Genomic DNA, 27,907 nt, shown 5'->3' with positions numbered 1-27,907 from the left:
TACACCATATTTCATGTGTAGCTGGGTTAACATTTGTCTTCTCACTTCGTTAATAAAGCAATTTGTTAAAAGTTGTTGTTTAGGCTATAATGCTAAGTGAAGTTAGCCAATCTCCAAAAAAACAAATGCTGCATGTTTTCTCTGATATAAGGATTCTGATACATAATGGGGTTGGGGCAGGGGCGTGGGAGGATTAGATGAACTCTAGATTACAGAGAGGATTAGCCCTCTCCAGGCTTTCCTAAGTCAAACTCTGCTTTACAAACTGGCAATAAGAACTTGACAAACATAAAGATGAGAGCTAACCTTGCCTACAGATGTGGCTTACAGATCTTCTATATTTTCTTTGTGTTAGAGATATAAAATGCTTCTGGGGATTTCCTGGTGTCATAGCAATACTCCATAGGGACAATTTCTATGCTCTCCCTAACTTTGCTTAAACAGAAAAATAAAAGAAGCCTTGCAATTGCTCATAGGATGGCTAATCTGATACATATAAAGGGCAGATGAAACTCATTTTTAACTTGTAACTGTAATGTAGGATGAAAAAGAAAACTTGCTCTTAAGTCAAAATTGTGTGGATTAGGCTCACAAATGAACTACTTATTAGCCATATGTCCAGCTGTCAATATTTATTCTTTACTTTCAGTTTTCTTTTCTGGAAGATGTGCTTAAAATATTAAATTGATTTGAAAAGTTCTTTTGAGATTAGGAAACTCGAGTGAAATGATATGATATGCATAGACAGTGCTCAATGCATGAGATGCATTAATAAAAATTATGAAAACAAAGGTTTGGCTATTTGATAACCATTTTTTTTTCCTGTGGTGGTGGGTACTATTGGTTACAGCACACTTTCACTTAAAGAGTGGCAACTCAGAAGTTTATCATTTTCCCTTGATACTATTCTGTAAAAGATACATTAAATTGAAAATATTTAATACCTCAGCATATTGAGAGAGCAGTATAACCCTTATGGTTTCTCTGCTTACTTTGCTTTAAAATAGAGATTCTTAATGTATGAATCCTAGCAGGGTATTTATTATTAGAAATGTCATTATTTCTTCAGAGTAAAACTTTGTAAACACAGGACTATTTCAGACTGAGTGAGAGCCTTACTCATAGGTGCAACTTCCATTTGGAATCAAATACATTATACAATTGTTTCAAAAGATGAAAGTTATATCTAAAAACAACATATAAAAATAAATAAATAACAAAACATAAGTAAATAACTTAAGCATAAGCACCCTGGCAACACATGCTACATTCCACTTCATTAATTGAGGTAAACAATTACTAATGAATTACTCCTAAAAATACATAGGAAAATGAATACTAAGAAAGTTTACCAGATAGACTTTATATTTCACTCACTTCACCTGTAACAGTGACTGAAGCAGAAACCTGTTTGTTGACTAAACAATTCTCAATATTCACTATAATAGTGCATATTGCTTTTGTACTCCATCAGGAAAGGGAAACTTGAGCCTGCCTCTACCATCAGAGCAACCAGTAATCATGAAGAAGAGCAAATTGATTATTAACAAGTAATAATTTGAATTTTCATGTTTCATAAGCATTGCAATTCTTTGTTAGGGGCATAACAGGTTTCAGCAGGAAAAGGATTAAGGGTTTTATTTTCCTCAAGTGAGGCACAAAATGAGTGAGATTTTTCAAGTTAACTTTCATTTCATTTGTCTCAGGTGTCAGGGATCTATATTTATCTTGTGTTTGGCATGTGCCTGAAGTGTTAGAATGCTCAGGATATCAATGGCTTTCAGATGTTAGGACAACCTTGTAGATAAATGAATGCTGGAGAGCCTGGGCCTCCTCTCTGAGCTCTCAGCTGCTGTGCTGTAGAGATCATGTGTTTACTTTCTGCCTCTCCTCCCACAGTCTCTCTGAAGCTGGTCTTGAGGTCCTACGACTGGGTAAGCACGCTCTTCTAGAAGGTGGTGAGCAAAATTCTTCTTGTTTGGGAGCATGGCTATAAATATCGTTGTAATTGATACACTTTCATCTACTAAATAACAGTCATTAGTTTAAGGCCTTGAGGAAAATAAATGCTATCTGCTATAATAATTTAGTGTATAATGCTTTTTAAAATGTATTTATGAGCTTGCAACCAAAGTTGATGTTAACCCTTTGATTTTACATTTTCATAAGTCTCTAAATTCATCCTATGGAATTTCCATTTGCACACTTCATGTCTTTTGTTTAGAGAGTATAGAAAACATAACTTCTCATGTAAATTTAGTTGAAATTTTTATTCCTACATATTCTCTAAATTTAGCTGATGAGTCCTTATCTAATTTCATATTTTATGTTAATCCCTATTTACTTGCTTATAGGCCTTTTATAATATTAATCCCATAAAAAGGATCTCTAAGTCCCAACCGATTAGATTTTTCTCTTCCAAGTTGGAAAAACTGTTTTTAAAATCAGAGTAGAGGTTGCATGTCCTTTATTTATAAAACTCTGAAAGTTTATGTTTTGGCTGTTTGTCACAATTGGCAAATATACTAAAATAATCTTAAAGAGGCCATCTTCTTAATTCCTAGAAAGGAAAAAAAAAGTTTTTCCACACCATGAAATGTATTCATCATTTGTGACCATGAAAATTTTAGTGACTTTAGGCAACAGTTCTGTTGTTTGTGGGGTCGTGGGAGATTTTGTTATGTAGCAGAATTTTTTTTAAGGGTGTGCTCACAAATGCTGTATAAGACTAGGAAGCTGCAAAGAATAGAGTAATTCTAGAGTAATGACTTATCCAGAAAGGGAACTTAATAAGGATATGCTTATTTAGAGAGGAATCAGTTGCTGACACAAAACAGCAATTCTCTGTGTCTCTCCATGCTACTTTTCAAAGCCTGAGCATGAATTAGGCTGTTTTACTTTTTGAAAGTCAGTAGCTTTTATTTTTTGCAGAATATTTGCTTGGTGCTATGCGGAATTCTGGGGAAAGCATTCTGGCTGATTCTCATAAATGTGCAAACTCCTTGTTCCCTTTCTCTGAGACAACTCAGGTGAGGTTTGGATCAAATAAAGAATATACCTGCCTTGTTCTCAGGTATACTCTTAATAAAAGTGGAGGTGTGGAGCAATACATGAGACTCCTATAACCCTGACAGAGGGAAGGAGAAATGTCTGAAATGTTTTCAAATGATGTACTACACAAACAACAATTATTTGAAATCAGATCCTTTTGTAAAAGACAATGACAACTTCGTAATGAACTGTTCTAAGAGTTTAAGAAAACAAACACCTGAGGATAATAAAACTCACCTGGGAAAACAGATAAGCTGCTGAACTCAGAAAAATTGCTGTCAGGAAAAAGTAAAAAAGAAAAGCATTCAAAGTGTGGACAAATCTCTAGCAAAGAATTTAAAACTGAGGGGTAGGACCTTAAATGAGAGCAGATTTCTCTTATAGCAAAGAAATATATAATATAATGCTCCTGATGTGAAGATGACTCATTTTGCTTTTGGCACAAATTGTTCATTGGGGTTGCTACTTGAGGAATTTCATTTGATATTGATATTCTTAGTATTTATGAGCTAAACTTTACAGTGACTTTAAAAAATATATTTTTAAATATTTTTTAGCTGTAGACGGACAAATACATTTATTTATTTATTTTTATGTGGTGCTGAGGATCGAACCCAGGGCTCCACACATGCTAGGCAAGTGCTCTACCACTGAGCCACAACCTCAGCCTCTCAGTGATTTTTTTTTCCCACCAAAAAGTCATAAAATTTTGAAATTAAAAAATTATTTATAATGAATGAAAAGGGAAAATTTATCAGTTAGTTGTTTGTGTTTTTTCTTAAGGATAGTAGGGTGTGTCACCAAAAGGAGGGATGTTGACTAAGAACCATGGGGACATTGAGAAATAGTTTTCATATTGGATGACTGGAATTCTAAATACTGTCTCATTCAACATGACTCTCTGAAACTCAAACAATGAACTATGTGTCAGGAAAAGGAAAGACTTACCCAGGAATATAAAAAAAAATAGTCTGATAATAATTAGTTTTACTGTTTTGTTTATTCTAAGTACAAATGCAGAAATTGCCTAAACCTCTGGACACTTTTCTTTTACATTAGTATGATGAGGTTCCACAGAAGATTTTCCAATTTCTTTGTGGAGAAGGGTTAGGTGAATTCTATTTGGTATCTTCTCACAAATTAAGCCATGTCCAGAACCAGTACCACTTTAATTATGTGCTTGGTAGTACTCTACTAAATAGTTGAGGATGTTTTGCAACATTCTCGGAGACCTTTGTCACACAAACACTGTCATATGGGAGGAAATGACAGACAATTGGCAAGCCTTGTAGAGGGGATGTAGGAGACGGCTTGGCTGCATTCTCCAAGGACTCCAGAGTGTACTAAGCTAGGAAAGAATTGTGTGCTTGCCCTTCAGGACTTGTGAAGTTTAAAAGTAGAACAAGGACAATATTTCTAACATATCATCAGTTTCATCTCTAAATTAACCTGTGCTGTCATTAAATGTTCTCAATATAAATCTTACATTTCTTCTAATGTAATTTTAGGAAATCAAAAATATATTAGTCGTTATTGTCCTATCATGTTTTAAGACATGATTTAATAAAGTACACCTCAGTCTAGCTGAAATTCATTTACAGGTTCATTTATGTCCTAGTCTGGAACTTGAATTATTCTATTTGAAATGTGTCAGATGCATTAAAAGGTGTACTTCTTGAATCTCATTCTGGGAAATTTAGAAATGAAGTAATATTCAGTACAGTGGTTAATGACCATAAAACCCCGAGCATAGTATCTTTATAGAGCACATATAAACTCCTAGTAAGTAAACTGGATCTTTGCAAAATTATTCTTCCTTAAAAAATTCCTGAACCTTAAAAAATCCTTAATTGATGGTTTTGCTGTTTTTCAGAGTCATTTATTCATGGACACATTATACAAAAAATATTGAATGAGCACCTACTGTGTGCCAATAGGCTCTAGAGAGCACCATTTGAAACAATGCTATGCTAAACATTTATACAGATTCAACATCTTTTTATAGGTCACAGTTCTGAATTTTGTTCACATGGAATAAAACCCTTTGAAAACTAAAAAACAAAACAAAACAACAACAACAAAAAATATTAGTAAATGATGAACACAGTCAAATTCATAAAGCAGTTTCCCAGGGACCACAAACAGATTCACCCCTGATTAAACCCACCGGTGTTTTACCACTGAGCTACACCTCCAGTCCTTTCAGTCCTTTTTATTTTTATTTATTTTTGGAGACAGGGCCTTGTTAAATTGCTGAGGTCAGTCTCAAACTTGTGATCTGAATGTGGTGCTTCAGCCCTTGGGATTACAGGAGGGTGCCACCTTGTCCAACATCAACAGACCCATTTGGTGGGCCAATCTTTTGAAGAAAAGCAAATGGATCAAATGGGTGAAAAACTTATAGAATTTGAAGGAAGATAATAGGCAGAACCGTTTCTCTTGCCTGTTGTAAGCTTCTTGTCATTGCCTTTTCAAATGCATAATTTATTCTTAAAATACTAATTTCATATAGCCCATAGAACTCCTCCAGAGTCAAATAACTACAGTATGGACCTTGGGCTTTTTGGTTATTTAATCTCTCAATTTATTTCTTGTTGAACTAATTGTATGAAATGGGAACAAAGAGTTGTCTAAATTTTAGCCTAGTCTCTTGGGGAAAAATGTAGTTTCTATGAACCACATCCTTTTAAGAGCTGCGAGGGCAATGTTTATATCAAAGTAGGCATAAAATAGGCATTTACAATGCAATAAGGTACAAGCTCTGATGCAAGTAGTATATGGTGAGCAGGTCATGCTTACAGATCAACACTATTGCTTAGAGCCGGCTTCCAGCGAAAAGAGAAACTCCAGGAAGGCAATAGTCATTTACAACTTCTCATGTCAGAAGCAGCATTTTCCCAGTGCCTGCCATATAATAAGTATTTGACAAATGGAAAAGACATAATATTTTTAAAACAAAATCTAACTAAAATGTTTACTTTCTATTAATCACTATTACTAAATTATCTTTTATTTATTTATTCTTTGGTACCAGGGATTGAATCCAGGGACACTTAACCTCTGAGCCACATCCCTAACCCTTGGGGTCTCACTGAGTTGCTTAGGACCTTGCTAAATTGCTGAGATTGTCCTTGAACTTGTGATCCTCCTGCCTCAGCCTCCCAATTACTGGGACTATGACTAAACTTTTAAGAAGTTTTAATCATTTAAACAATTTAAAAATCTATCTTTCATCTCTTATACTTGATTCTTTTTAAAAATATTCAGATTGACATAAATCTCTACCATAAAATACAGCTGTGAAGCATTTTTGTGTGCAATCCTGTGATAGTTTAATGGAACATTATTAATACTGTTCTTCCCAGAAAGTCTGGCTGGGATTTTTATTTGGTGTTCTGTTTTTGCTTTTGTTTGTTGTTTTTAAAATAAATAACAGATCCTCATAGAACTAATTGTGGAAATTTAATGGATAAATTGTCTATAATTTACATCATGCTAATTACATAGACTTAGACACTGAGAATTTCTCAGTGAGTCAGTTTGAGAAGCTCATTCATTGGCATCCTTGTACTGCAGTCTTACCAAAATAGTTAAAAAAAAAAATCAGAGGCTGGGATTGTGGCTCAGAGGTAGAGTACTCATCTAGCATGCTGAAGCACTGGGTTTGATCATCAGCACCATATAAAAATTAAAAAAAGGCATTGTGTCCTCCTATAACTAAAACCAAATAAATAAATATTTTAAAAAATTCATGCTTCCTAGATGAAGTCAGGAAAGACAGGATTAAGAAAGGGAGAAAAGCAATTTCTGGTATTAAAAGGCAAACAGAAAGGAAGCTTAGTACAATTATTCCCATTGTCTTCTCTATCCCATTAATATTCCTCTTGAGTATCCATGATGCCATTTTGTTCTCTTAAATCTCCCATGCAGGACTTCTGTACATAGTAACAGGAGAGCATTTCTGAAGCTGAAATCCTGTAGAATAAATAAAAGCAATGATCCGGTCTTTCTGAAGGAAAAAAAAAAGTGCTTAATTATTTACCATGGCAAACAGCTATGAAGCTGGGCTTGTTTTCTGAGTTAGAGGAGGAGATTACTCTTAGCTACTTTCCTAATAGTTGCATTTTTTAAAAATAGCAAAAGCTAAAACCATTAGAAGTGTGGATAATTCTTAGCACACCTTTAAAGATCCACTGACTCTTTTCACAAAGAAGAACTCTGAGGCTCACAAAATTTAAGTGAGCTTTTAAACTCTTACCTAGATTAAATTGTTATTTCCCCAATTTTCCTTTCTACAGGTTTTCTAGGCTCTCCCTCTCCTTCTATCTTCCCACCTCCTAAATGATCTTGTCTATTTTCATAGTTTCACTTATAAACTATATTGAAGAGAACCAAATCTACATCTCATGGCTCCAATCACTCTCCTGAGTTTAGCCATGTGTGAGTAGGAAAGACGGTGGAAAGAGAGACCATCTCACTCCAGTAAGATTGGCAGCCATGATGAAGTCAAACAACAACAAGTGCTGGCGAGGATGTGGAGAAAAGAGTACACTTGTACATTGCTGGTGGGGCTGCAAACTGGTGCGGACAATTTAGAAAGCAGTTTGGAGATTCCTGGGAAAGCTGGGAATGGAACCACCATTCGACCCAGCTATTGCCCTTCTCAGACTATTCCCTGAAGACCTTAAAAGAGCGTACTACAGGGCTACTGCTTTCTTATGGGTCTCTATTTGGTGAAATGCCCATACGCCCTTATATACTCTCTCATGCTCCAAGCCTCGACCGGTGTTCTGTGGTCCTCAAGTAAGCCATCACTTCCTTCACCAACTGTCTCTTAGCACCCTTCTCCAACCCAGCATCCCCTCTTAACATCTGGGGGTAGATGTCTCACTGTCATATTATCATATTGTCTGTTTATGAGTCTGCCCTTCTGTCATGCAGAGATCAGATTTTTGTTTTGTTAATCCTCACATTTTATCCCAATTAAAGGTTCCGGAATACTTAGGAAACTTGTTACAAGGGCTATGGATTAATGAAATAGTTGCCAATGTCACTGGAGGTATAAAACCATAAATGAAAACTCTGATTACAAAGTTATGATAAGAAAATAATTTCAAGTATAATCTGCACATTTCACTAAGAAGAAAGAATTTGAAAGGGAGATAATAGTCTTAAGAATCAGAAAACAAAAAATAAGAGCAAAAAAAAATGAGCAAGAATTTACTATGTTCTGATGTTACTCTGCTAGTGGAGAGAGAGAGAGCAGAACTTGGTTCAGGTTGCAGGCATGACTGCCCAGCAGGTGCTTGCTATGTAGGCAAAGGGTTGAGGGCAAGATAAGATTAGGGAAGGACATGCACTGTGGAGGGTGAGCCAAGCTCAGAATCAGACAGTTTTAAATGCTTCCTTCTCTTGGAAAACAAAAGATTAACAAGCAAATGCTAAAAACTAGAAAGGGAAGTATTATCTTGAAGTATATAGCTCAGTTTTAACAAGTGATTAAATGAGACCAACCTTAATATAGTAGTTCTCAAAATTTTGTCATGAGACAAACTTTCCGCACATTTCTGCTTTAAGAAATTCATTATTGCTATGCTTTTGTAATAATCACCATCATTACTCATTTTTCTAATCTACATTTGTACCCTGTAATTCTCAATTCACTGATTAATATTTTAATTCTTTCTAAATACAGAGTTTGTCTTAATCCTTCCTAAGAAGTTATTCAAAATTCTCCTACTATAGTCTTAGTTGTTAACGGGGAGGAACATTAATTCCTTAATTACATTATACTTTTCTTTTGTAAATATAAGAACAATATATGTAGTGGCTGAGACTTCTTCCTTTGAGTGAAACTTTGTGACACTGACTTAAAATTCTTCACTATCTTTTGAAAAAGACTTGTAATAAAGCTGTTGGGCATTGTATGGCCTTTCAGCAGATGGTCTCTTCCTCTAACAGCAAAAGCTCTGTCCACCCATTTTACACATTCATAATACTTTCCCCTGTTTCTCATCATTATGGCATTTTGTAATTTGTATTTTGAAGTTGTATCTCCTACGAGATTATGCTACCAAGTACATGAGAGTCCCCTGATAACACTGGTATTTGGCATCGAGCTCTTTAGATCCCCCCCACCAATGCCAATGTCCTTCAACCAGAGACCACCAGGAACATATCTGTGGACCAGTCGAGTTTATTACTTATGGTAAAGAAGGACAAGCATACCACAGGCCAGGAAGAAAGTGTAGAATCTATTATAGGATATGGACTTTGGTTGGTTGATTTGGGGTAGGAGTGAAGTAAAGGAAATAGTGGTTTTCTCTGAACTAGATGTTAGCAGGAGGCAAGGAAAGATAATTTTATGACTGTTTTAATTTTATCTGAGGGGAAAGAAAAACAGACTGATGTTAAAACTGTGATTGATAAAGAAGCAGCAGTTACATTAGGTGGGAAAGGGAAATCATGCAGTCTGTGGCTTGGATGGGGTTCATAATTGGGCTGTGTTCACATATGATTATGGAAGAATAAGACCTTTTTTGTCTTGATCTGTTCTGATCTTAGAGTGTCCAGTCTAAAGTTAATGTTCTATGAAATTGCTTAGGTTCACTAGGACACTCAGGCCAGGCTATGAATGCCAGGCAGTATCTAGAAGAAGCAAGACTTAACTGCTAGTCCCAGCACAACCCCTGGAGGGTGGGCTCTTTTCTCTCCATGACAAAGTTCTTTGTTACTTCATGAAATCCATTCGTGGTGAATGCGATTTCCACAACTCAGAGGACTATTGAGGTAAGATTCTGGTGAACTACAAAGGATTCAGGAGAAGTTCCTTTATAGTTTCCTCCCTAGCTCCCATGAAATGATCAACACATTGGTAATTAAACACAGAATTTCATTTCTGTTTTGCTAGTAGTTTGACCACTAAGGGACACAAGTAGAGAAAAATCTCTGCACAGTACCTACAACATGCACAGATTGTTTAGGTGGTAATCAATTCTTCTTCTGTACTTACACTGTAAAATCTAATTTGTCATTTAAATGAAAAAATACATATACCATTGGCAGATATAAAATGAATGAAATTTAATTTTATTTAGTGAAAGTTACTTGTGAAATAAGGTGTCTTTTCCCTTATTACACAGAAAACTAGCTTGATAATCAGATTGTAGAATGTTAGACTTGAGAATTACCTTAAATTGGTATACTTTCAAAAACATGCATTTCAGTATAACTGATATAAATGTGGTTATATATATTGTTAAACTTTTAAAGATATTCTTTATCTCCTGAAATCAACAGGATAACATGACTTTGTTTTACAAAGACATTTTTAATTTTTTAAACTGACAGATAAATTACATGTATTTACCATGTAAAACATGCTGTATATGAATGTATGTATGAATGTACATATGTATGTATATGAATATGTGTACATTCATATACATAGTCTCTACATATTCATTATGTATACATATTGGAATATATATAAGAATATATATTATAATATATATTAGAATATATTATTGCAATATACATTGGAATGACTATATAACTAGCTAATTAAAATATCACCTCACATGGTTATCATTTCCAAAGTGAAAACTCTTTACATTCATTCTGTGAACACTTATATAAATATGTAGACTTCCATCAGAAGCTTTGATTAAAGAAAGAACATTTAGCAAATGATTCAAGTTAATGATTGAATAATACTCAGTATATTTTAATTTATGGAGACAAATGAGTAGAAACATTAACAAATTTCCCAATCTAATCATCTACTTTCTAACTTCTCATGTCTATAGTGGAAGTGTTGAGGAGTGGGAGGAAGAAGGAAATGAGAGAAGTCTATAATTAAGCTTGATTCTACATGAAAAAGCCATATTTCCTCTATAGAAATGTAACATGTAAGATATTTGAAATACTTTGATTTAAACATACATGCTTGTAAAATATAAGCTGTACAATAAATGCAACATATGTGAGAGAACATATGTCACCTAGTTATTATACATGAAATATCAACTAGCTGATATTTTTGTGATGAAAACATCCATTTTCTTAACATTTTCAGGATGCAATATAGCTATAGCTAATATATTGGCTAATGTATTGGGTATTAGCTATAGCCACCATGCAGTACAATACATCTCTGGAAATTATTATTATCATCTAACTGCAATTTTGTATCTTTGACAAACAGCTAGCTCCTCAACCCCATCCCCCAACTTCCCCAATTTCTGATAACTACCATTCTATGAGATCAATGTCTTTCAATTCCACATAGAAATGAGATCATGTGGTATATGTATTTTAGCGGACTTGGCATAATGTAATTTAGTTTCATAAGAATTGTCAAAAATAATAGAATTTTTCTATTATGTGTAATAGTATTCCACCGTGTATATGTACCACAGTTTCTTTATCTGCTCACCTGTTGATGGATACTTAGGTTAATTCCATATTTGGGCCATTGAATTTTGCATAAAACATAATGTTTTATTTCCTTTGGATATATACCCAATTGTGGTATTGTGGGATTACATGGTAGTTCTATTTTTTAATTTTTTTTGTGGAAACCCTATATATTGTTTCACTTGGAGGCAGCACAAATTTACCATGCTAATGATATTCTCTTTTCTATGAGACCTCTCCAACACTTATTATTTTTCTCTTTGAAAAAGAGATATCTCTCTCTCTCTCTCTCTCTCTCTCTCTCTCTCTCTCTCTCTCTCTCTCTCCCCCTCTCTCTCCCTCTCTCTCCCTCTCTCTCCCTCTCTCTCCCTCTCTCTCTCTTTCTTTTTTTCTTTTCTTTTCTTTTCTTTTCTTTTCTTTTCCTTTCTTTTCTTTCTTTCTTTCTTTCTTTCTTTCTTTCTTTCTTTCTTTCTTTCTTTCGGTAGGTAGGGTGGGTACTGGGGATTGAACTCAGGCACTTGACCACTAAGCCATATCCCCAGCCTTATTTTGTGTTTTATTTACAGACAGTGTCTCACTGAGTTGCTTAGCATCTTGCTTTTGTGAAGGCTGGCTTTGAAATCTCACTCCTTTGAATTCCTCAATCCTGCCTCAGCCTCCTGAGCCACTGGGATTATAGGAAAATGAGACATCTCTTTGTTTTTATTTATTTTATTTATTCTATTTTGTTATATATGACAGCAAATGCAATTCAATTCATATTACACAAATAGAGCGCAATTTTCATGTCTATGATTGTACACAAAGTAGTCACACCATTCATGTGTTCGTTCATACATGCACTTAGGGTAATGATGTCTCTCTTTTTTTTATTGGTTGTTCAAAACATTACAAAGCTCTTGACATATCATATTTCATACATTAGATTCAAGTTGGTTATGAACTCCCAATTTTACCCCATATACAGATTACAGAATCACATCGGTTACACATCCACATTTTTACATAATGCCCTATTAGTAACTGTTGTATTCTACCTTTCCTATCCTCTACTATTGCCCCTCCCCTCCCATCTTCTCTCTCTACCCCATCTACTGTAATTCATTTCTCTCCTCGTTTATTTTCCCGTTCCCCTCACAACCTCTTATGTGTAATTTTGTATAACAATGAGGGTCTCCCTCCATTACCATGCAATTTCCCTTTTCTCTCCCTTTCCCTCCCACCTAATGTATCTGTTAAATGTTGATCTTTTCTTCCTGCTCTTCCTCCCTGCTCTGTTCTTAGTTGTTCTCATTATATCAAAGAAGACATTTGGTATTTGTTTTTTAGGGATTGGCTAGCTTCACTAAGCATAATCTGCTTTAATGCCATCCATTTCCCTGCAAATTCCATGATTTCGTCATTTTTTAGTGCTGCATAATATTCCATGGTGTATAAATGCCACATTTTTTTATCCATTCATCTATTGAAGGGCATCTGGGTTGGTTCCACAGTCTAGCAATTGTGAATTGTGCTGCTATGAACATCGATGTGGCAGTATCCCTGTAGTACGCTCTTTTAAGGTCTTCAGGGAATAGTCCGAGAAGGGCAATAGCTGGGTGGAATGGTGGTTCCATTCCCAGCTTTCCCAGGAATCTCCATACTGCTTTCCAAATTGGCCGCACCAATTTGCAGTCCCACCAGCAATGTGCAAGAGTACCCTTTTCCCTACATCCTCGCCAGCACTTGTTGTTGTTTGACTTCATAATGGCTGCCAATCTTACTGGAGTGAGATGGTCTCTCTTTCCACCGTCTTTCCTACTCCAATCTCCCTTCCTTCCCCTCCTTCCGCTTTGCTCTATCTAAAGTTTATCTATTCCTCCCATGCCCCCCCATCCCCATTATGAATCAGCATCCTAATATCATAGGAAACATTCATCATTTGGCTTTTTGAGATTGGCTTACTTCACTTAGCATTATATTCTTAAACTACATCCATTTCCCTGAAAATGCCATAATTTTATTCTCTTTAAATGCTGAGTAATATTTCACTGTGAATATATACAACATTTTCTTTATACATTCATCTACTGTGGGGCATCTAGGTTGGTTCCACAATTTAGCTATTGTGAATTGTGCTGCCATAAACATTGATGTGGCTGTTTAATATGCTGTTGTAATATGCTGTTTAAGCACCTATCTCTCACCATGCACAAAATTCAACTCAAAGTGGATCAAGGACCTAGGAATTAATCCAAAGACTGTATACCTAATAGAAGAAAAAGTAGGCCCAATTCTCCATCATGTCAGAATGGCCCCAATTTCCTTAATAATACTCATAGAGCACAAGAATTTAAATCAAGAATCAATAAATGGGATGGATTTAAACTAAAAATCTTCTTCTCAGCAAAGGAAACAATCAGTGAAGTGAATAGAGAGCCTACAGAATGGGAGCAAATTTTTACCACAGGCACATCAGATAGAGCACTAATCTCTAAGATATATACAGAACTAAAAAATCTTAACATCAAAAAACAAACAACCCAATCAATAAATTACCAAGGACCTGAACAGACACTTCTCAGAAGATGATATAAATCAATCAACAATTTTATGAAAAAAATGCTCAACATCTCTAGCAATTAGAAAAATGCAAATCAAAAACCACTGTAAGATTTCATCTCACTCCAGTCAGAATGGCAGCTATTAAGAATACAAACAATAAGTGTTGGTGAGCATGTGGGGGAAAGGGCACACTCTTACATTGCTGGTGGGACTGCAAATTGGTGCAACCACTCTGTAAAGCAGTATGGAGATTCCTTGGAAAATTGGCAATGGAAACACCATTTGATCCAGCTATTACACTCCTTGTTTTATACCCAACTGACTTAAAGGAGATATCTCTTTATAGGAGTAAAGTGACATCATTGCAGTTTTGATTTGCTCCTCCCTGATGTATAATGTTAAGAATTTTTTTTTATATACCTGCTCATCAATTTTATGATTTTTTAAGAAATGTTTATTTAGGTCATTTGCCTATCTAAATTGGGTTCTTTTCTTGCTATTAACTTCTTTGGATTCCTTATATATTTTGTATATTAACCCCTTGTAGGGATTAATTTCCAATCCAAGGTGTAGTTAGCAAATACTTTCTTCCATTCTGTGGGCTTTATTCCCTTGGCTATGCAAAAGGATTTTAGTTTGATTTAATATTCATCTGCTCTTTTTTTTTTAAATTGTGCTTTTGAGTCAAACATTTTTTTAAAAGGGGAAAAAAGATCATCACCAAGACCAATGTTATGGAGATTTCTCCCTAGGTTTTTTCCTATTAATTTCAATTTAAGATCTTAATTTTAAGTTGATTTTTTTATATAGGGAGAAGGTTTTTATTTCATTCTCTCTCTCTCTCTCTCTCTCTCTCCATATATATATATATATATATATATATTTTCCCATTTAGTGAAAAGACTATTGTTTCCCTATTGTGTGTTCTTGACACCTTTTTAAAAAATCAATTGGCAATAAAAATACATGGGTATATTTCTGGGTACTCCTTTCATTCTGTCCCATTCGTCTTTGTGTCTGTTTTTACATCAGTTCAATGTTGTTAGGCTATTGTAACTGTAGTGTATTTTGTAGTAAAGTAATGTGGTCTTCCAACTTTATTCCTTTTGCTCAAGATTGGCTTTGCTCTTTGGGGCCTTCTGAAACTGCATACAAATTATGTTTTATTTGTTTATTTACTTATTTATTTTATTTCTGTGAATATTTTCCTTAGTATTTTGATAGATTTAATGGAGCTTCTACATTGATCTGAGTAGTATAGACATTTTTAACAATGTTAATTGTTGCAATTGATGAAAAAGTAGGGTATCTTTCCATTTGTGCCTTCAGTGTCTTTCATCATCTTATCGTTTTTTTGGGGCTTAAATATGATAGTCAAAGCAAAAATGTTTTCCTTTCTACTTCTGCTCTATTTATATTATTTTGCTAATAAGCTATTTTAATTGAAATTTATAGTTTTCTCTTTAACTTAATGATATCATTTAGTCAAAGAATGGTGTACATTCTTTACTTTCCCTTTATGGTTTATATTCTTCCAGAGGGTTCCATTTCATCTTTCCTATTTTTAAGTTAAATATGTAGCTTGGTTTTATGTGAGACAAAAATAAAAATTTACTTAAGAAGAAACTAAAGTTGAGAAGTTAAAATTCTAACTAAACTTTATCTTTTAATGGAGCAATGAGGTTTCTTTGTTTTGTGTGTGTGTGTGTGTGTGTGTGTGTATATATATATATATATATATATATACACACACACACACACATACATACATACATTTTTTTTAAGATTAAGGATGTCCATCATATGTTTAGGACAGGGAGTTTACTCAAGTTTTACAGAGTTCATGGTAGTACTTTTGACCCTTTAATCTAAATGGTCTAATAGATAAATGAGTGGGATCCTGATAATTGAGTTGACTTTTTGTTAGTAGTAATAAAAGGTAAATAATGTGAATATCTTTATACAAGTATTTATCATACAACCAATAAGAACTGGTTATTTAGGAAATTAAAATAGTAATATTGGAACCCATTATACACACACACACACACACACACTATATATATATATATATATATATATATATATATATATATATATATATATAAATAAAATTTGCATATAATTAGATAACATGCTTTTTGTAATATATTAAGTTTTTTAATATTACTGTCTGGAAGGCTATTACAGATGAAAATTTATTACAGGTTTTCCTATTGGTTAATGGGATATTTTGTATGCCCATCTTTGTAGCAAATATCAATTTGAAATGGAAATAAAATGTAACTATAATCAGTTTTCTTACAGGAAATATTCCTGTACTTGGTTGTGGAAACTTTTATAGATGACAAATATTTTTAAAGCAATTGTATAAATTATACAAGAATAAAATGGGCATCTTGTGTTTCTTTATGTTAATCTTCATTTCCCAAGAAAAACGTAGCCTTTTGGGCAAATAGTAGTGATTGTTTTTAACTGCAGAAACTCCCCATATCATTTCTTAGAGTCTTCTTAGTTTTATTTGGGTTTAGGCATAATTTTTCTTTCTCTTTTTTATCCTACTTCTTTAAATGTCATAATGCACTTTCATATTATATACCCAGTGGCCATTGAGATAATCTACATATATGCTTACCAGAGAGCAGATTAAGGTAATCATTTCATTCATTGCTTCTTCCTGATGTTCTTCTTTACCTGATTCCAGTTCCTAACTCCACACTCTGTAAAATGAACTGATCATCTCTCTTGCCTATTGGTTTGTGGCATTTTCAGGGAAGGCCTCTGTCTGTTGACCTTCACTCTCTTAACACTTCCATCTTCCTCTTACAGCCAATTTCCCACCTCACCCATGTCCCATGCCACTGAGGTGATGCTGGATTCTGTGCTACCTTGGAAGACACACCTTGGAGACAAACTCCAACACCAAGATACCAGCCTGTTACCTCGGGTGGAGCAAAATGGGAAATTAATCATTCCATAGTATCAAATGAGCTCTGTTGTCTGCTCAGCTATTTCTTAGATGTATACATGTATTTATCATTTCACCCAGAGCCAATATAAATGAGGTCCTTCTATTCCTTCAACTTTTAGTAATTTATCTGCTTTTACAGACTATCACTTTAGTTCTTATCCAATTCTTTTTTCTTTCTACCCCCAAAGCTTATGTCCCAGAGTGCCATCAAAACAACTTACAAGAGTATTTCTCTCACTCATGACGAGTACTCTCACAGTCGGCTTTCCAAGATTACAACCCTCTGTACTGCTGCCATCCAATGCAAGCACATTCTTCACTTATCCAAACCCTGTTTAGATAGAAGGGGCCCAGCTCACTTCAAAAGGCTGAATACAAGTTTTAGTTCAGGACTTTGTCTTTTTAGTGTCATTAGTCCTCCAGTCAGATTTATCCTGATTTACTGCTTTTCATGTGACCTTTAGAGATGGAAAGGCTTATCCTGACAATACCTAGTTTCATAATTAATAGTTCTATTTTGTTTAGAGATTAAAGTTCAAGCTCCTTAGAATATTAAGCAAGGAAACTAAAGGTCTTCCCTACACAACCCTGTTGCTGTCTCATTTCACTACAAACACTATTCCATTCCCTTCCTGAAACTGAATTTATGCAAGCTCTTCCATTTCTACTGCTGCTTCTTCCTCTTGTGTTATTAGAAATGTCTATCCATCTACTGAAGCCCTTTTATTATTTTTAATCTCTTTCCTTTCAACAAAACAATATTTTAAAGATCATGTTTCAGTTGTCTTTGTATTCCAGTGCCAAGCTTAAAGTTTGGAATATAGTCAATGGTCAGGAAGTGTTTGACTAGATTAAATCCTTAACCCCTTCCTCCCTCTACATCCTAAATTTGGCTTGGGTGTTCTCTTTGCTCTTTATAATTCGTTCTTTCCAAAAAAAAGTTTTAGAAGAATGCTTCATGAAAACTCTTAAAAATTTCCCTGATTTTGAGACCTTGAGTAAATGATATAACTTCTAAGTGCCTCAGTTTATTCGCTTGGAAAGTGGGTACATAATCATCTTATGGTTAAGATTTGAGAAGACAAACCACATATGAACAATCTGAACTGTTGTTTCATTTAGGGGAAAAAATTAAATAACTATGAATATGTGTGTGTATTTATTTATTCGTTTATTTATTTATATATTTTTTTGTTTTTTGTCAATGGTTCCTGACTCATAACTTTATCCCCAGGAAGGCTGTAGAAACTGCAATTCTTCTTTCCACAGGCAGACTGTAGAAACTCCAATATCCATCTTCTCTCCCCCCACAACACACACACACACACACACACACCCCATCCTGCTTTCTGTCCTGGAACTGGTCATAAAGAAATTATCTGACCTACCTTTTGTCTAATAGTAGGTCATAAGACCCTCCTCATTCCAGAGAGGTCCTGCCCCATCCCCTGGAGGGAGGAATGTTAGCACACAGACCAAGAAGAATCTGAACAGATTGGTCTTACTGCGTTTCCCCACTCGGTCTTACTTTAGATCATACCCTTTGTGTCCAATCATATTTCAGCACAGTTGTCCATGCTTCAATCATGCCCAGAAAAAAATCTCCATGAAAATCTACAACAGTAGGGTTTGGAAAGCTTCCAGATAGCTGAACACACCTGGATGGTGGTATACCTGCAGAGGGCAAGGAAGCTCTGTGGTTTTTCTTTCTGTACCTCAATCTATGCATCTCTTCACTTGTATCTTTTAATACCCTTCATAATAAGCAGGTAAATGTAAAAAAAAAAATTTAAAAAAGTTCTTGAGTTCTCTGAGCTGCTCTAGCAAGTTAAAGACTATGAGGGCATTTTGGGAACCAAGATTTTTAGCCAGTCAGAACACAGGTTACATAACCTAGGGCTAGCTGCTGGGATCTTCAGTGAGGCACAGTATTGGGGAATGAATCCTCAACCTGAGGGATCTGATGTTACCTGCAGATATATATTAGCAGTTTAGAATGAGGCCCATTTTGCCTAGCATGCCAATCACTGAAATTATCAGGTTTTGAAAAAAAGTTACAAGGTAGCCAGTTGTGAAGATCAGAGACAAACCTCAAATAAGCCTCCCAGAGGAGAATGTTTTGGGATATTTATGGGATAAAGAAACAGGGTGGTGTAAGGTGTGGGGGAAGGTGATTGTACGTGAGGAAAAGTGAAGTAATTTGGTATTTGTGTATGCATAATCAAATTTCATGGTTCTTCATAGGGTCCATATTTAGAAGTGTCTGTATTAGCATGCTCTGAAGGTGAACATCTGGAATTCTGGTGTCAAAAGGTCACATCTCAGACACTTGCTCAGGCCCAAATGCAGGGATAGTGGTTTCAACTTTTTGGAGATAGACAAAAGCAACCTCCAAGTTCCTGGGGTTGGGGGGCAGGGAGGATTTTAGGTATTATCTATAGCAAAGCTAGTTACTTAGCTATGTGACCTCCACAATTTGTGATTTTAAAATAAAAAGAAGTGCAGCTAGTTGAGTCTAGAGGATTTATTCTGATTTTCCTTTGGTTTCCATAATGTTGGAATTGAATTAGGTTAGAGGCTATCCATTTCTTGTCTGCAGCAGTCCATTGCTTGCTGGGTGTGTTGGGGAATCCTCCATGCATCTGTTGTCAGTGTTCACTGTGGTGTGAGAGCAGAAAATAGTAGGTAATTTGTTTCTTTCCTGACATGTTGATCTTTAATATCTCTTTTAGATTGCAGAATTGAGACTTGAGCTTGGTTCCCATCTTTTTACTGTCTGTGACATTGAAAAAGTAATTTCTAATGGTATATTTCTGCTTCTTAGAATGAGAAAGTTGTACCAGTTACTGTATAAAGAATATTCCAATGCTGTAGTTCTTTTTTTATTATCTATGATCTGAATTCATGAATATAGTTTTTTTCCTTCCCATTTGGTATAGTAGTGTATCAAAGTGTCCCAAATGTGTTTTTAAATTTTTTGACAAAGAAAAATGATTTCAACAATAGAATCTTGTAGAATTACAGGGCAGATTATTGGGAACTGGTAAGCAGTTGGCTATAATGTCTTGGTCTGTTCTAAGCAAATAAATTCATGCTTTCTAATTAGTTGATTTTCTGATATACAGGATGAGATAGCAATAGTTTATAAAAACATGCCATTTTATGTATAATATCCAACTATAAATCCCAATTTGCAAATAATATTCAAAAAATTATTTTACAAGAAAAACCTTGGGATATTTTTAAAATGTATAAATATTTCTAAAAAGTACTGATGGTTTGTTTAAGGGCCATTAGAAGTGTTGAAGAAATGATAAAATCTTTGAGGTCACAAATAATCCTGAAGTTTACTGTAGCATTAGTGTGTAAGTAATAAGTTCACAAGAGAAAAATCTGACCCCAAGGCAAACTTCAGTCTTGTTCATTGTTTAGTTTCAGAAATGTGTGATTAGGAATGCCAAAGCCATTTAGCACATTGTTTTGTCTCTCTGCATATCTAGAATCTAGACCTACCTTGTAAAGAGCACAGAAGTACTAACAATTCCAAGGTACCCTCAACTCTCCTTGCCTTGTGTATTTGTTCCATGTAAATTTATTTATACACTAATCCTTCTGAGATCTATGATTCTATAGTTTTTATATTTTAGTTTTCTAAATGATTCCCTTTAAAATCATTACCCTTTTAAGGAGTGCTTAGTTTAGTTATTTTATACATTTTGTGATTAAGGGAATCTTAGTTTCTGATATATAATTCTAATCACACATTGAATTATATAATTGGATACAATTAAGTAGTGGAAATGAGTTTATACTGGTGCTATAAAGGAGTATTGGAGGGCTGGGGATGTGGCTGAAGCGGTAGCACGCTCGCCTGGCATGCGTGCGGCCCGGCTTCGATCCTCAGCACCACATACAAAACAAAGATGTTGTATCCACCAATAACTAAATAAATAAATAAATAAATAAATATTAAAATTCTCTCTTCCCTCTCTCACTCTCTTTAAAAAAATGAAAATAAAAAAATAAAGGAGTATTGGACATAATACTCACAAGGAAAATATAGCATAATTCCATTGAATCCAGATGTTCAGGCAAGAATAACACTTCTTTATTAATGTTCAGGCAAGAAAAATATGTCTATAATTTTTATTACAGAGAAAACTCTGTGTGTGTGTGTGTATGTGTATGAGAGAGAGAGAGAGAGAGAGAGAGAGACTGTTCTCCATGTTAACAGATGTTACTTAGAACTTCATCACATAATTAATCTGATATTTGTATGTTAATTATCGTTCTAAAATGTATTACTAGACATTATATTTTAGCATTCTAAAGAGTTAATTTTCAATGTTTGTAACTAATATATTCAATTTCCCTATTTGGGGATATTATTAAACTATATTTTATTAGATAATAAAAGTCAGTCTCTTCTGTAGACTGCATTGTGCATTCTCCAGGATCCTGGTTTCTAACAACTCTAAATTCTTGTATGTAATAAATTTTTGTATTTCTATCAGAGAAGAGATTAATGTGTATTCATCCCAACTTCACAAACCTGGCATGGGTCCTGATTGGCCCTGTTTGCTCCAGGCACTCATCCTGGGATAGAAAAATATGCCCAAGTCGAGGCAGTAGTGCATGGGTCTACCTTTGCTTGCAGCCCAAATCTAAGCCAATCCCTAGCCCAGAGAAGTCAAAACTATAATTGAAAAGGATGTGTCCAAAAGACAGATCTTCTTTCTTTATTTTATTTTTTTTATTTTTCTTCTTTTATTTTTTTTCGAAAAGTTCATGGTTTTTATTTTTTCTTCTTTTTATTGGTTGTTCACAACATTACAAAGCTCTTGACATATCATATTTCATACATTAGATTGAAGTGGGTTATGAACTCCCAATTTTACCCCAAATGCAGATTGCAGAATCACGTCGGTTACACATCCACAATTTTACATAATGCCCTATTAGTAATTGTTGTATTCTGTTACCTTTCCTATCCCCTACTATCCCCCCTCCCCTTCCCTCACATCTTCTCTCTCTACCCCATCTGCTGTAATTCATTTCTCTCCTTGTTTGTTTTCCCATTCCCCTCACAACCTCTTATATGTAATTTTGTATAGCAATGAGGGTCTCCCTTCATTTCCATGCAATTTCCCTTTTCTCTCTCTTTCCCTCCCATCTCATGTCTCTGTTTAAAGTTAATCTTTTCTTCCTGCTCTTCCTCCCTACTCTGTTCATAGTTGCTCTCATTATATCAAAGAAGACATTTGGTATTTGTTTTTTAGGGATTGGCTAGCTTCACTAAGCATAATCTGCTCTAGTGCCATCCATTTCCCTGCAAATTCCATGATTTTGTCATTTTTTAGTGCTGCCTAATATTCCATGGTGTATAATGCCACATTTTTTTTATCCATTCATCTATTGAAGGGCATCTGGGTTGGTTCCACAGTCTAGCAATTGTGAATTGTGCTGCTATGAACATCGATGTGGCAGTATCCCTGTAGTACACTCTTTTAAGGTCTTCAGGGAATAGTCCGAGAAGGGCAATAGCAGGGTCAAATGGTGGTTCCATTCCTAGCTTTCCCAGGAATCTCCATACTGCTTTCCAAATTGGCCGCACCTATTTGCAGTCCCACCAGCAATGTACAAGTGTACCCTTTACTCCACATCCTCGACAGCACTTGTTGTTGTTTGACTTCATAGTGGCTGCCAATCTTACTGGAATGAGATGGTATCTTAGGGTGGTTTTGATTTGCATTTCTCTGACTGCTAGAGACGGTGAGCATTTTTTCATGTACTTGTTGATTGATTGTATATCCTCCTCTGAGAAGTGTCTGTACAGATCCTTGGCCCATTTGTTGATTGGGTTATTTGTTATCTTATTGTCTAATTTTTTGAGTTCTTTGTATACTCTGGATATTAGGGCTCTATCTGAAGTGTGAGGAGTAAAAATTTGTTCCCAGGATGTAGGCTCCCTATTTACCTCTCTTATTGTTTCTCTTGCTGAGAAAAAACTTTTTAGTTTAAGCAAGTCCCATTTGTTGATTCTTGTTATTAACTCTTGTGCTATGGGTGTCCTATTAAGGAATTTGGAGCCCAACCCCACAATATGTAGATCGGAGCCAACTTTTTCTTCTATCAGATGCAGAATCTCTGATTTGATATCAAGCTCCTTGATCCATTTTGAGTTAACTTTTGTGCATGGCGAGAGAAAGGGATTCAGTTTCATTTTGTTGCATATGGATTTCCAGTTTTCCCAACACCATTTGTTGAAGATGCTATCCTTCCTCCATTGCATGCTTTTAGCCCCTTTATCAAATATAAGATAGTTGTAACTTTGTGGATTAGTCTCTGTGTCCTCTATTCTATACCATTGGCCCACCTGCCTGTTTTGGTACCAGTACCACCATGCTGTTTTTGTTACTATTGCTCTGTAGTATAGTTTCAAATCTGGTATCGCTATACCACCTGATTCACACTTCCTGCTTAGAATTGCTTTTGCTATTCTGGGTCTTTTATTTTTCCATATGAATTTCATGATTGCTTTATCTATTTCTACAAGAAATGCCATTGGGATTTTGATTGGCATTGCTTTAAACCTATAGAGAACTTTTGGTAATATCGCCAGTTTGATAATGTTAGTTCTGCCTATCCATGAACAGGGTATATTTTTCCATCTTCTAAGATCTTCTTCTACTTCTCTCTTTAGGGTTCTGTAGTTTTCATTGTATAAATGTTTCACCTCTTTTGTTAGGTTTATTCCCAAGTATTTTATTTTTTTTGAGGATATTGTGAATGGAGTGTTTTTCCTCATTTCCGTTTCAGAAGTTTTGTTGCTGATATACAGAAATGCCTTTGATTTATGCATCTTAATTTTATATCCTGCCACTTTGCTGAATTCATTTATTAGTTCTAGTAGTTTCTTTGTAGATCCTTTTGGGTCTTCTAGGTAGAGAATCATGTCGTCCGCAAATAGTGATAATTTAAGTTCTTCTTTTCCTATTTTTATGCCTTTAATATCTTTTGTCTGTCTAATTGCTCTGGCTAGTATTTCAAGGACTAAATTAAATAGGGATGCCCTCTCTCACCACTTCTATCTTGTTCCAGATTTTAGAGGGAATGCCTTCAACTTTTGTCCATTCAGAATGATGCTAGCCTGAGGCTTAGCATAGATAGCTTTTACAATGTCGAGGAAAGTTCCTGTTTTCCCTAGTTTTTCTAATGTTTTGAACATAAAGGGATGCTGAACTTTGTCGAATGCTTTTTCTGCGACTATTGAGATGATCATATGGTTCTTATCTTTAAGTCTATTGATGTGGTGAATAACATTTATTGATTTCCGTATATTGAACCATCCTTGCATCCCAGGGATGAATCCTACTTGATCATGGTGCACAATTTTTTTGATGTGCCTTTGTATCCGATTCGCCAGAATTTTATTGAGGATTTTTGCATCTAGGTTCATCAGAGATATTGGTCTGTAGTTTTCTTTCTTTGAGGTGTCTTTGTCTGGTTTCAGAATCAGGGTGATGTTGGCCTCATAGAATGAATTTGGCAGAGCTCCCTCTTTTTCTATTTCCTGAAATAACTTGAAAAGTATTGGTATTAATTCTTCTTTAAAGGTTTTGTAAAACTCCGCTGTATACCCATCCAGTCCTGGGCTTTTCTTCAATTTCATCCATTGATATTGGTCTGTTCAAATTGTGTCTATCCTCCTGACTCAGTCTGGGCAAATCATATGACTTAAGAAATTTATCAATGTCTTCACTATCTTCTATTTTATTGGAATATAGGTTTTCAAAGTAATTTCTAATTGTCTTCTGTATTTCTGCAGCATCTGTTGTGATATTGCCGTTTTCATCCCGTATGTTAGTAATTTGAGTTCTCTCTCTTCTTCTCTTCGTTAGCATGGCTAAAGGTCTGTCGATCTTATTTATTTTTTCGAGGAACCAACTTTTAGTTTTGTTAATTTTTTCAATAGTTTCTTTTGTTTCAGTTTCATTGATTTCTACTCTGATTTTAATTATTTCTTGCCTTCTGCTACATTTGCTGTTGTTTTGCTCTTCCTTTTCTAGGGCTTTGAGATGAAGTGTGAGCTCATTTATTTGTTGTTTTTTTCTTTTTTTGAGGAATGACCACCAGGTGATGAATTTCCCTCTTAAAACTGCTTTCATTGTGTCCCATAGATTCTGATATGTTGTGTCTGTATTTTCATTTATCTCTAAGAATTTATTTCCTCCTTTATGTCTTCTGTAACCCATTGATCATTCAGTAACATATTATTCATTTTCCATGTGATGTAGGATTTTTCCTTCCTTCTTTTGTCATTGATTTCCAGTTTCATTCCATTATGATCAGATAAAATGCATGGTATTATCTCCACCCCTTTATATTTACTGAGCGTGGCCCTATGGCATAATATATGGAATATTTTTGAGAGGGATCCATGTGCTCTGAGAAAAAAGTATATCCATTTGATGATGGTTGATATATTCTATATATGTCAGTTAAGTCTAGGTTATTGATTGTGGTATTGAGTTCTATAGTTTCTTTATTCAACTTTTGTTTGGAGGATCTGTCCAATGGTGAGAGAGGTGTGTTGAAGTCACCCATAATTATTGTGTTGTGGTCTATTTGATTCTTGAACTTGAGGAGAATTTGTTTTATGAACGTCGCAGCACCATTATTTGGTGCATAAATATTGATAATTGTTATGTCTTGTTGGTGAATGGTTCCTTTTAACAGTATATAATGTCCTTCCTTATCCCTTTTGATTAACTTAGTCTTGAAGTCGATTTTATTCGATATGAGGATGGCCACCCCTGCTTGCTTACAAGGACCGTGTGCGTGGTATATTTTTTCCCATCCTTTCACCTTCAGCCTGTGTTATGTCTTTTCCAATCAGATGTGTCTCCTGGAGGCAGCATATTGTTGGATTTGTTTTTTTAATCCATGATACCAGCCTATGTCGCTTTATTGGAGAGTTTAAGTCATTAACATTTAGAGTTACTATTGATACATGGTTTGTACTTCCAGCCATGTTTGATTATTTATCTTTTTTAAAAAAAATTTAGTTTGTTTCTCCATGATTATCTTCCCCGTCACCCTCTGTCTTTACCGAGGCACTTCCCACTCATGGTTTTGGTTATTGTTTTTCATTTCTTCCTTGTGTAGTGTTTTGCTCAAAGTGCTTTGCAATGCTGGTTTGCTGGCTACAAATTCTTTTAACTTTTGTTTATCATGAAAGATTTTTATTTCATTGTCATACCTGAAGCTTAATTTTGCTGGATACAGAATTCTTGGTTGGCATCCATTGTCTTTGAGTGTTGGAAATACGTTGTTCCAGGATCTTCTTGCTTTCAGCGTCTGTGATAAAAAATCCGTTGTTAACCTAATTGGTTTACCCCTAAATGTAACCTGCCTCCTTTCTCTTGTAGCTTTTAATATTTTCTCTTTGTTCTGTATATTGGATATCTTCATAACAATGTGTCTTGGCGTTGGTCTACTGTGATTTTGTGTGCTCGGTGTCCTGTATGCATCTACAATTTGTATATTTATTTCCTTTTTTATTTCTGGAAAGTTTTCTGTAATTATTTCATTCAGGAGGTTACTCATTCCCTTGGTATGAATCTCTGTGCCTTCCTCTATCCCGATGACTCGTAAGTTTGGTTTTTTTATGTTATCCCATAACTCTTGGATGTTTTCCTCGTGATTTTTTACCAGCCTTTCTGAGTTGGCTAGAGTCTTTTCAAGATGTTATATTTTGTCTTCATCATCTAACGGTCTGGCTTCTACTTGCTCCACTCTGTTAGTGATACTCTCAATTGAGTTTTTAATTTGGTTTATCGTTTCCTTCATTTCTAGAATTATTGTTTGATTATTTTTTATAATCTCTATCTCCTGATAAAGATGCTTAACTTCTTCTTTTAGCTGTTTATGTAATTCATTCTCAATGTGTTCTTTCGCTGCTTGAATTTGCTGTCTTGTATCCTCTTTAAGGTTCCATTCCATCTGTCTAAGGTGTTCCTTGAGGTCTTTATATGACCATTTTTCTGATGACTCTAGGTCCTCCTGAATATTTAGGCTGTCCTGCATTGTTTGTACTCCTTTTCTTCCTTGCTTTTTCAAGTTGCTCATGTTACTTCTTGTTGTGTTTGACTGTTGAGTTACTGTTTACTCCTATAAATTTATTTGATGCTCTAGCCGCAGGTTTCAATGAAGTTATCTCCTCCACCGCAGTCTGGTGACGTCAGTTCTCTGCCATGGTGGTATCTCTTGCAAATGGTGACAGTTCGTTTCCCTTTGTCGGGTGACCAATGCAATGGCTGGGTCCTTACTGTCTCTCCCAAGCCCCGTTTCAAACCTGTGGCCACTACCTATGAAGGCTCGGTTGGCATTTACCTCCGTAGGAACAGAAGGGCTGACCAGTTGTTTCAGCCGGATGGATTAGTCGATCTTATTTCTTTATGAATGTGATTTCAGAGAAAGGGATCGCTGATTTACAGGGACATTTTTGTAGAGAGGTCAAGGCTATAAAGTAGATGGATTCAATCTTCTCTATAGTAGAAGATAAAGCTATAACCTGAGAAGACAGATTTCCAGAGATATTCTTAAAATAAAGGAGGCAAGAAAAAAATCACTACAGGGAAGGTAAGAATCACAAGATGGAGGCAGGGGTAAAGGATTGGGAAGAAATATTGACCACACTCAACTGAAATATGATCTTGGATAAAAATGTATTTGAGCCAGGTGTGGTGGCACATGCCGAATTCCAGTTACTCAGGAAGCTGAGGCAGGGTTGTAACTTCAAAGTCAGTTTTAACACCTTAGTAAGACCCCATTTCAAGTTTTAAAAAGAGCTGGTAACATATCCCTAGATTTAATTCCTAGCACTGCCATGTGTATCACGTGAATGTTTGTCATTGAAAA

General features: G+C 35.1%; 1 protein-coding gene across 6 annotated transcripts in view; it reads left to right on the top strand.

The window, feature by feature from the left end:
* The first annotated feature begins 1,819 nt into the window (after positions 1-1,819).
* The window catches only part of CD36 (CD36 molecule (CD36 blood group)), an 88,674-nt gene continuing 62,586 nt past the window's right edge, over positions 1,820-27,907 (top strand). Inside the window, exon 1 of one of the 6 annotated variants that reach the window (XM_081284175.1) lies at positions 1,820-1,958. The gene's annotated coding sequence lies outside the window, so the exon portion shown is untranslated. The remainder of the gene's footprint in view (positions 1,959-27,907) is intronic. The other 5 variants (XM_081284168.1, XM_081284173.1, XM_081284165.1 and 2 more) reach the window with 5 other exon arrangements.

The sequence above is a fragment of the Spermophilus citellus genome (assembly GCF_964194105.1).
Source record: "Spermophilus citellus genome assembly, chromosome: 3".
NCBI classification, from domain to species: domain Eukaryota; kingdom Metazoa; phylum Chordata; class Mammalia; order Rodentia; family Sciuridae; genus Spermophilus; species Spermophilus citellus.
This window is presented reverse-complemented; position numbering and strand designations above follow the sequence as displayed.